Raw genomic sequence first — 11,218 nt, 5'->3', positions numbered from 1 at the left:
TATTTGATGCAACCTAACAACTAATCGCCAAAGATGGCATCCTAATAGGCTCTTTCAAATCTATTCACCGCCAAAGGTATATGATTAATAATACACAAATACATTTATTAGAGTGTAAGCGAGAAAGTTTTGGGAAGACAGCTTCAGCTGATTAAAAGTAAAGAAAATGAAAAACTCATTTTCTAAGCATGGAATTTGCACCTTCCTTGCAGAATAAAATATCCAATAAACAAAACTTAATTTGGGTTTTTGAATATAAATCAAACCTACTTAACAATGTAATATTGAACAAAGTTTCTTTTTAACTGCTGAAAAGCTCTGAAATATTGCTTTTTACTATCCGTAATAAGAATGCAGAAAATTAAATTAACAAATTAGGGCCTGAAGAAATAATTAAATGGAAATCAGTTAAGTGCATTCGTGATCATGCCATTAACAATTATTGCAGAGAAGGAAGACAGGAATGTTTGTTAGTAGATTTAACTGAAAATGCAGCCTTGGAAGTATCAACAAATCAATGATCAAGACAATCTTTCTGCTTCATTTATCAGGGACAAGCAATTAGTAGAAAAGAATCGCATGATTAATTTAAGCATAATCTCAGTTAATTGAAATACATTTGAATCATTAAGGACAATTAAATAATCAAAAAGCTGATTTTCTCCTAGACGATATAAAGTTTAAATAATAATAATAGTAATTAAATAATTTAGTTAAATAAAGTTGTATATCAATACAATTATCATAATAGGTATCAGAATTACTAAAAATAATTTATAAAAAATGCTTGTCAAATGAGAAAAAATATCGCTGTAGGATTGATTATGGTCATCAGCTATCTAATAAAACAAGACAAATTATCTTGTTGATCATTTTAGTCATTAAATATATATAAAAATTAATGATCAAGTTTTTCCATTTCCAGCTTCAAATGCTTTCTTCATGCTTTCTCTTTTGAATAGAAAGCAGACAGACAAACGTATAGCTAGAAATCATATGAAAACGAGAAATCATATTACGGATAAAGGATTTATTAAATATAAGCGCGCTGTAATCATGTTTGAAATAATACACGAGGGACATTTATAGACCTCAGCATTTTTATTCACTGTCAAAAAGTGAAATAACGCATAAGCAGATATTTGTGTAAGCAAACCAACATTTTAGCATAGATCACTAAATTTCATGTACAGCAAATTCGCATACTAGCTAGTTGATCAATGAAATAGAATTTTGAAACCACGACTCTCTCACCATGCCACCATGGTCTTCCGACTAAAGAGAAATAATCGGTTTTATGCAAATAACATACTTCAGAACTCAGACCGAAAAAAATCCCGGATAATTTTGATTGGTTGAAATATATTCAAGATACTTTAAAACAGACTAATTGGTGGCTTGTTTCGTCTTTTCAGTGCTTTTGAGACTGTTTATTGCATAGCTTATGTTTGTTTTTGCTCAACGTTATTTCATTTGTTGGTAAACAGCCATTGTTGCTATAAATCCCAATCTCTCGCTTCTTTCAAGTTCATCTATTGCAAACCTTGCCGATTATATTAGCCATCTGCTTTTAGTAAGTAAAGTTTTAGTAAATATAATCCTTGAATTTTAGTGTGGTTATTTTCTTCATTTACAAGAAAGATTTATTGCTTGGTTATCGATCGTAGGTTTACTGTATCTCGAGTGGAATCGTGAGATTAAAATGAGATTAGTTTCCGAGATGGAGAGGGTATTTTACACTCGTAGTTAACTTGATCTTTAAAATAATTATCTTGGAATAAGCTCTTCTAACGACAATCAACTCGATGAAATCTTGAATTTTTTTCCTACTTAAGATTTTTTACATGGAGTAGTATACTTCAAAAACTTTTACGTCAACTTCCAACTATTTTGACATGTCGATACAGTAGTGCTGTTGTGTATTTATAAATATACGAATATTTAATAAAATTGTTCGAAATCTAACTATAAAAAAATCTATTCATGCTGGATTCCATAAATTCAAATTGCTCTACTTTAAATGATTTCATTTGCGATACCATCCCAAGAAATTTTCCATAAATAGTGTGACTTTGATTAGATGCCTTTCCATTACTTGAAAGAAGACATGTGCAAATCGCATGAACTCAAAACGTTAACAAAAAACCACGTTAATAGCAGGACGGCATGTATTCTAACCTACCCTCCAAAATTTAACTAGATGGGCTGCATTCTTTCATTACGTTAACAGAGAATCCCTTAAAACTAAATCATTAAAAAATGAAATTGCAAAGTGCGCAAATAACAGGTTACACATGTGTCGCACGTCTCCCTGGATCTTTCTAGTGCATGGCCTTCCAATTTGAACTCAAACTACTAAAACGGTGAGTTCTGTGAGTCGTTACGTGCTTATAGCTCTAAATTTGGTTATCTAATTCATTAAACGGGTAATGTAATCTAAAATAATTAAATGCTCTATACATAAGCGTTTATTTCTTGGTACTGTATATTACGTCCTTCCCACAGTTATTCTCTGGCTAAAATTCTTTAAAAACTGCTTGTCATACGTCTGCAAAGCCGGGTATAATCTCAAAGCCAGTCAACCCGAGTTTCATGCTTGTCGGAGTGACAATGTACAGAAATCGCTCATAAAATGGGTTCAGAGGGGCAAAAAGCTATCGTCAAAATTTTCTGCAAACCACTCGAATTTGGCAAAGCAGGTGCTTCTGACGAGTCTATCTTAAATGGCATCTAGATGTTGAATTTAAGCTATATAATTATTCAGTTAAGAAAAACGTAATATCGCTCACAATCGTTTTCGTGACACGACTTCGGTTAAATTTCTACTTTTATCGGCCATGGTCTTTAGAATGGAATGCCTTTCTCCTTTTGTGTAAACTGTTACTTATCTGATTCAATTAAGTTAGGATTGGAATATGGTGGAGCGTAAGAATAGATAACCCATTGATAGATCAATTAATAGGATCTTCCATAAAAATGCTTAGAAGTTAAAATAATTTTCAGCTAACATGGATTTCTTCTTAACCATAGTTTACAACAGTCTGTTGGGTAAATATTCTCTAATTCAGCTCTATCCTTCTACATACTCATGGCCCAAATTTTAATGAAATCGGGAAAAATGGCTGAAGGTGCAGAGGAAATATTTATGGACAAATAACTTCCAGCACAATGACGGCAATCTTACTACTCCATGAATTCTCGAGTTCAGTGTTCAAAGGGTATGTTCGGCAATCGTCTCCAGAATATTGTAGGAGGGCTGCCCAGATCTCGTTGGATAGACCAATGTTATAAAAAGGCCGCTAGTTCTTCTATAAACCCAATGCCTGTAGGAAAACTAGCTAATTTTTTGTAGTAAAATGTTATCCGGAATACAAGATTATTGCTTAGATCCGAGACCTCAAGTACAAAAAAAATTATACTAAAAATACTTCCGTGTAAAAACTTATTCCAAAAATGGTCTAGTTAACCTGTATATTTAAAAACTGTTGTATAATTGAAATTGCTTTAACATAACCATTCACATCTTAATGGTTGTTTTGTTCTCTAGTCTTCACATTACTCTGGACGAATGTAATTTGAATGGAAAGTGGCTGCACCGAAATCCTGACGTTGGCTCACTTTCTAGATAATACAAACTGAACGATACATTCATCGAAATAACTGACCCCACATGAGGATATTGGATGAAACCTCCAAAGGTAAGAATTTGATTACATAATGCTTTCAAAATCTTATTCCGCAGTGAATTTTCGATATCTAAAAGATATCGAACAAAGATTATCGCAATTAATATTCTAGTTGAATTGCAATATTATCTCTATCATTTGAATTTTGACTTCCGAATGGTTCTCTAAGTATGGGAATTTATAATAAACTTCATATGCTTTTACAAATAAAATTAAAAATTCTCGTGCAGTTATCCTTCTATGAATCCCGACAGCTGAAGAAAATGGCGTCATTTAAGGGGAAAACCCGTCACCAGCTTTAGATTTTTATTAGGGAAGTTATAAATGTTTCAGCTTCATTGTTAGCTTAAGTACTAAATGTTTCATTCAATCTTTGTCTTTCGTAAGATTCGTACTCAACAAAGTCATTTTGACAGGGAGCAGCTTATTTTCTTAGGTCAATGGATATGAAAATAGCATGTCCCATATCCGTGCTAGCATTCAAACTTTACGAAATTCGTACCATGAAATTTCAAAACTAGTATGGTCTTCATAAATGTAGCTACAAGCACGCGTAGACTTATGTCGGATTTCAATGACTTGCTAAATTACTTTAACCATCTGACTGCGGATTTTCTCTAAATCGCTATTTAGATGCGACGTTTTCAAATAAACTCGAATAGTTTACAAGTTAGCCGTTATTGTATGCTACCCGATAATATAAAATCTGCAATAGCAAGAGATAAACGCATTAAACCGTGAGAAGCAACGGAAAAAACAGATTACTAACCCGCGGAATAAGCAGTTAAATGGTTGGTTCATATAACTGAATATCAACTTGTTGAAAATGCCTTCATTCAGGAGATATAATAAAGAATAGGGTTACGGTAGGAAAACGTATAATATCGGTACGTATGGCGTACTTGAAAAATAATGCAAAATTCATCTAAGACCTGTTCATGTCATTGCTTCAAGAAACAACACACTCCACATTGTTTGTCTAATAATTGAACTATGCACTGAATCGTATAAAATACAAATTTGAATTCTTCAACTGGAGTCAAACTCGGTCTTCTCTAGGAAAGTCATTTTTTTGCTACCTCCTACCCCGAGTCGCTAATGCGTAGTAAATAGCGATGAGATTATGATATTGGAAATGAAATTTCAAGTTGGTTAAAATACTCGCAAGGGTTCAAACTAAATCTCGGGCCGGGCATATCAGTGCAAGAGTTTGCTTTTGTAAGTCTTACGACACGTATTAAACGATATTAAAACTGGATTGGCTTTTATACCCCAGGAAGGATTCAACATGAAGTAGATATCGAAAGTCAATTTAATGACATTTCCCCGCTTGAAACCAATTTTGGTTCGAACTTCGATAGTGTCTGACGAATCCGCGCCTCTGTTGTAAATGTTTCCTCAGTATGTAGATGACTGAACATGTATGCATATTATAGGAATTTAAAATTAATGAATCCTTTCTTTATAGGTCTATTCCGACTAGAATTCGTAACCAAGTCGTTGGTTTAAGCAACAGTGAGCATCTTTCAAGCCTTCAAAATGACCATTATTACAAAGAATGCAGTCTCAATGGTAAGTTTTTAAAGAGATGTAAAATAAACTTCAGGTTTTCTAATCTTGTATGGTTACTGTAAGGTTATTCAACTTGAACCTTCTAAACATTTCCCGCTGGTTCAAATATAGTCAACTTGTAAAAACTATAACAGTCTCCAATACTCCAGTGATTTATATACATCTTATACTTGAGAGTACGAGTTGATCAAACGATTTTTCATATTGCAGAAATTTAACATTAATATCTAACGTAGTACTGCCCAAATTGGCTCCTGCTCCATAAATCAGAACTTAGCATTCGGCGAGTATTGGGAAAACTAATTTTAAATATTCCATGCCTGTATTCTGTTCATGTTCAACACATTAAGGGTTCTACCAAATCGATTTTTGCTTAACGTATTGAAAGTTTCTATTTTAAAACGGAGATGCATATATTGTGCACTGAAAACACCCGAATTTCTACGGGCTGTAAAATGCCAACTTAATGCGAAAAGAACAAAACCTTGAATTACTGACGTACTATTAAAGAAATGTGAAACTTTTTGAATTTGACATAAGTGAATTTCAACAAATGTAGTTCTAATGACAGAGTGGGAAAATCGTAATCAAATCTAGATTTTAAGTCGAGATCCTTTATGAAACTTGGCTCTAAATTGTAGATCTAATTATACGATCCACGCATATTACAAATTCCCTGAAATATTTGACTTCCCTGAACATTACTTGGTTTTAAAAAAACCTGATCTAGGATACCATGTCGATACAATGTTTTTCATGTCGCGCTCATTGGAACAGACTGTCCGAAATCTTTTACATTAAATTATTCCATTGGAACCCACTAACAAGAATATCCTGTTATCAAATGTTCACGCTCCAAACACATTAAACTCAATTTGATCTTTGTTAATTTACCAATGTTTAAAATACGAGAATCTTGATACATATTCGTCCTGTACGAGTCTTAATGTTTACATAATGGTAAACAAAAATGACTTCGCCTTGGTTTGATTGGACTGACAATTTTCAAGATTACACAACTGACCCATTCATCTAGTCTAAAAGCGTTGGCTCCTTCTCGGAATCTAGAATTGCCGTTTATATTGAATTTCTCATCCTGTTACTAGTCTTGTCAGGATTTTAATAGGTGCTTAATTCTTAAAATTAAACTTTTCCTCCTTGCATTCTTAATCTAATGAAATTTAGCTCCTAGTTTTCGGATTACTGGGCTGCACTTCTAGAATTTTTACAAAAGACGAAATTATCTTTGCCTTATGAATTTAAAGAAATCGCTAGCTTAAGCTTATCTGCTTAAAGTGAAATATTTCTTTTTACCCATGCGCTGAAGTATCTATACGATCTCTTTCAGGACCCAAGAGAAATGGAAACGTCTCCTGGGTATATGCATGCATGTGTAAATTGCCAATCCATCCATGGAGATATACCGGTGCATTGAAAGGAAGGTTTCGCTATCCAGCTACTTGTTGACGATCCAAACGCCACTGTTCTACATATTTGGATGATAATGCGAAAGAATATTGACGGTGTCTTGATTATTTCAAGTATGACTTCATTTTTACGACAACGAACCTGAATTTATGGACCTCGACTCTTTCGATGGATTGACTTGTGAACTAATATGAGTACTTGGAAGGGCATGCGATGCATACCAATCTTTAGTGTCGGATTTCGGCAGCAAATGGCATATTAAGAATTGACATCAAAATTAGTTTCGTAAGACTTAATTTCTTGTGAACACTTTGACTTGTTACTCCAATTTTTGAATATTTTAAAAGCGTACATTCCAATGAAATTTAATTAAATATTTGTTTCAAATAACCTCCAATTTGATCTAGAGTTTCAAAATTTAAAGGTCAATTTCATGCTAGTTATTATTGGTACTCCTGTTTATAAAAGCAATTGCTCATCTTAAAATGGTACTTTCTCAGATTTGCTTCAAAGAAAATAGTTGATTTTGATACCGATTTAAGCTCCTAATTTTCAGAGGCTCAAAATTTAATTACAATTAAATGTTGCTTAAGCATAATGAAACGGATGAATGTAGGAAAGGAGCACAGAATAAAATAGTTGAAAATTGGACATGGTATAAGCACTAAACATCGCGTACGACATCGGATCGAAATCTGGTTTTGAACTCGAGCCCATTTCATAAGAGAATCTTCATAACTTTTCGAAAATTTAAACAAGATATCCTCAAATCATCTAATTCGAAGTTGCATAACAAACTTGATAATTTAACATATCTACTGGCTGAGGTTCAATTTTGAACATAATCTGCGTAATCCTAAATCTAAACCCTGATCCGACTTTAGTTAAGCCTCTTCAGGATACTTAATTAAAAATTCAAGCCCTTCAATTCAAATTGGTCCATAATTGACTTAATTTTTCCGAAATTCAATTCTTTCAGAATTGGTAGCCGCATTTAAAACCAATTTTGGCTAAAAAATCTACGGTTATTGGCAGCCGCTGATGCCAATATGAAAAGTAAAAATTGCACTTAACTAAGAGGATCTAGTTGGGTAACTTTTAGAATCGACTACATGGAGCTTGAAAAAGGATAGAATGGCTATTAGCGCGTTAACACTGGCCCCTGATGACTTTCTATTTAAGCAGCATGGGACCGGTTGCCTAAGTAGAAAGTTCGGTCCCCAGGGAATCGGTGCTTAACGTGTAAATTGTGGAGTTTGTTTTGGCAGTGGCAGCTGAGAAATAAGAGTGCTTTGAATCTTTATAGTGAATATTATGGAAGGGCGCAATTTAATTTTATCTTGTAGTGCAATTTCTACTTAAAACATCGGTAACGACTATTCAAAAACTAAAACAAGTTTTCAAAGTGAAAGCTTTGAACTGTTATAAGAAGCAACGCATCAGTGTAAATCGAGACAAATTACGGTCACATTAATAGATAATTCTTAAATTTCATTTTAAATGAACAATTTAATAATGTAGAATTGTAGCTCAATCTCTTCAGTGTTCTTTCCTAAAATTTATCTTTTCAATATATTATACAAATTCATTTAAAAGAGCCGGATTCTAAGAATCCAGCTAAACGAAAATTATACTAACGTGGGCTTGAATTTCAAAAATATAAATTGAAAACTTCCTTGATGCGGCTACATTTGGCGAAAATTGCTTTTGGCATTGTAAATCTTAACTTCGGGAAAAACTTGTTCTGAATCATCCGTTTCATTTAAATGGCTTGTTTCAACACTTCCGAAAACTGGTTAAGATGTCTCAACTTTACTGTATTTAATTCTCACGGACAGTTTGGTCGGACAACACTTCTAAGCAAATCAAAAGATGCATACTTTTTGTAAAGCAAAGTAATGTGTGCTGTAGAAGAAAAAGAACGTGCTTCAATGTCTACAATGTAAAGTGAAATTACATCGCTCAATTTTAATCCTTCACTTGAAAGTTTTCTTAAAATAGTTAAAGCCTCTATTTTGATTGAAATTTGTCTTCTGCCATGATTGGTGAACAGAATGTATGCAGTTGATATTGGGTGTTCTGTCTGTCAACTACTTTGCACTCAGCCCGAAACAGAGTTAAAGGATCAAAGGTGCTTCATGTCTGCAGAGAATTCTCCAGCCATCATTCACTTTGTGCTAGCAAGATGTATGTGAAATCTACATATGCCGATGTTTGTTCTCGGTGAAAGGTAATGTCTGTAATTGTATCTATGTCTGTAATTACATATTTAAGTTAACGAACACTTATAAAATGAAGGCTGGCCGGTGTATAACAGGTTATTAGTTGTCAAACTAAAGGATATACGAATATATATTGTAAATTCCTTTACTCAAGTAAAGTTTTACAAAAGTGAAATCTCAAATTATAAATTTGAATCTTGAATTAAGAACGTCTTTAAATCTGCAAGTTAAAAATTAAACATTTTTCGATATAGAAAACTTAATTTTAAGCATTCCATTATGAGCTTGTTCAATCGAATACTAGTAGTGCTTCAATAATTTAAAAACTAGCGATATTTTTAGTTTGGCAAGATAATCATTTATAAAATATTTCCATCTTCCGGGCGCTTTAAATCTCAAATTGAGATTAAAATAGGCAATTAAGATCTGCAGTACTGATTCAAAGAAAATGGAGTAAAAACATGCCTTGGAAATTCTAGATTCCCTTCAAAAATTTCTCGCTGCTAACCCAAGATTATTTTCTAAATAGTATAAAGTTGATTAAGGCTGGAATTTAAGTTGATATATTCTGGTAATTTTCCTCGTAAAACTAGCCTCGAAACTCGAGTGACGTCTCTTAACGTGTATATAGATTTTAATGCTTAACCTCTTGCCTGTTAGTGAAAATGGTATCCGTTTCAGGATGTCTAATTTCCTGAAGGCTCTTTTGACTGCTTTACTCTCCTTTAAAGAAATTTAATTTTCCTTCGTAGTGTTTAAGTCTATATTATAGAAAGCGATTTCAATAATCAATCTTGACTTCTGCAGATGGTATTTTAAAATGTATAAAATATGTAAACCAGACAAGCCTTTTTCTAATCATTTAAGATTCAATCATGGATTTCGCTATGCCTTGATCAACCGATCTTGAATGAAAAGTTAGCTTATTTAACTTTGGTTCTTAAGCACGCGAAAATTAATGAAACTTCAAAATGCTTTCTTTTTCATCTGGAGACGGCTGGCTAGCTACGCCGGCAAGCTAGCAGGTCGTCTTAATGTCGAAGCGTTTTGATTGTGTTGCCTGGCCCCCAACACGACCAAGACGTCTAAAAAAAATTCAAAGCAGTCGGTGAAACATATATTTAAAATCTTTAAATTCGTAAAACTATTTCAACAATAACGCTGACCTTAAACTTAAAACTAGCTGTATTTTAATTTCTGTGATGTCAGTTTAGAATTTTCTTATCTTATTAAAATTCCTTAGCAGTTCTACATTAATTCCTTGTAGATGCAAGTGGATACCAAGTGGCTTGTCTGGTTTCCATTTAAGCGGGATGGAATCTTAATTTTAAAATCTATTGCATATTTTTCAAATCGAATTGAATATCGACTTCTAAAGTTTTGTAGTCCCAAATTTGAGAAACAAGATGTCCAAGGTCACAATTGGAAATCTTGTATCTTTCCTGCAAGACAACGAGGAGTTGATCTCCTCCAGACCCAAGCCCTGTATAAATTTTCGTCTCGTATCTCAACCGAACTCTTCTCCAGAATATATCAACTTTAGTAGATTTCATCAATTTGTACTCCCCACCGACCAACCCTTCATAATATTGTATATAGTTACTTTCGCTGTGTACCATATGTAATTTTTTCTTGATAAATATTTCCACGTATATCTTTTAAACCGACAGGGAATCCTGTAGACTCCAAGTTCGGAGATATTCTGTGGCGAAAGAAAGTCCCAAGTTTGAAATATAAATCTAAATATAGATGTATTGATAAGTTTCCCTTCCCTTCACTTCACCCTTGTAACTCCAATACTCAAACTGGAGACGTCTTGGAATTTAAAAGGTTTTGCGTAGTTTAAAATCCTTAACAATAGTCTCTAAATGACGCAAGCAGATGGGCAAAAGAATTGCACTATATGAAGCGGTTTTAAATAAAGTAAGGCAAATCCTTTCAGCCCGCCAACGAAATCTTGGTTTTGAAGAAATTATGAAGCATCTGCTCTCGGCAAGTAAAATTTGAGTCGATATTCTTTTTGTCCTTGAAAAGAAAAGGGAGAAATCGAGTACTCAAAATCAAATTCAACTTAATGATTCGTTCGTCAAATATAAACTTGTTTTAACTTAAATTTACCAAAATATAAGGTAAGACGGTTATAGATTATCGCTTGTGTCCAACAAAACTAATGGAATTTTGGTTTATAAAAAGTACTTAGCATTTGTAATGGTACATCTAATAATAAAGTGTGTATTTAAATTGTAAATTTCGCACAGCCTAAGAGCAAAGTTCTAGCACATGAAGATTAAAATTTCATTCAAATTCATC

General features: G+C 33.3%; 1 long non-coding RNA gene across 1 annotated transcript; it reads left to right on the top strand.

The window, feature by feature from the left end:
* Positions 1-1,414: 1,414 nt before the first annotated feature.
* On the top strand, positions 1,415-7,304 carry LOC129960806 (uncharacterized). The gene is made up of 4 exons (XR_008783691.1): positions 1,415-1,573; positions 3,548-3,698; positions 5,155-5,258; positions 6,607-7,304. It is a non-coding gene; the product is annotated as an uncharacterized LOC129960806 (long non-coding RNA).
* The last annotated feature ends 3,914 nt before the right edge of the window (positions 7,305-11,218 follow it).

Source organism: Argiope bruennichi, chromosome X2, assembly GCF_947563725.1.
Source record: "Argiope bruennichi chromosome X2, qqArgBrue1.1, whole genome shotgun sequence".
NCBI lineage: Eukaryota > Metazoa > Arthropoda > Arachnida > Araneae > Araneidae > Argiope > Argiope bruennichi.
Note: the sequence above shows the minus strand (reverse complement) of the source record. Positions and strands in the feature narration are given on the sequence as shown.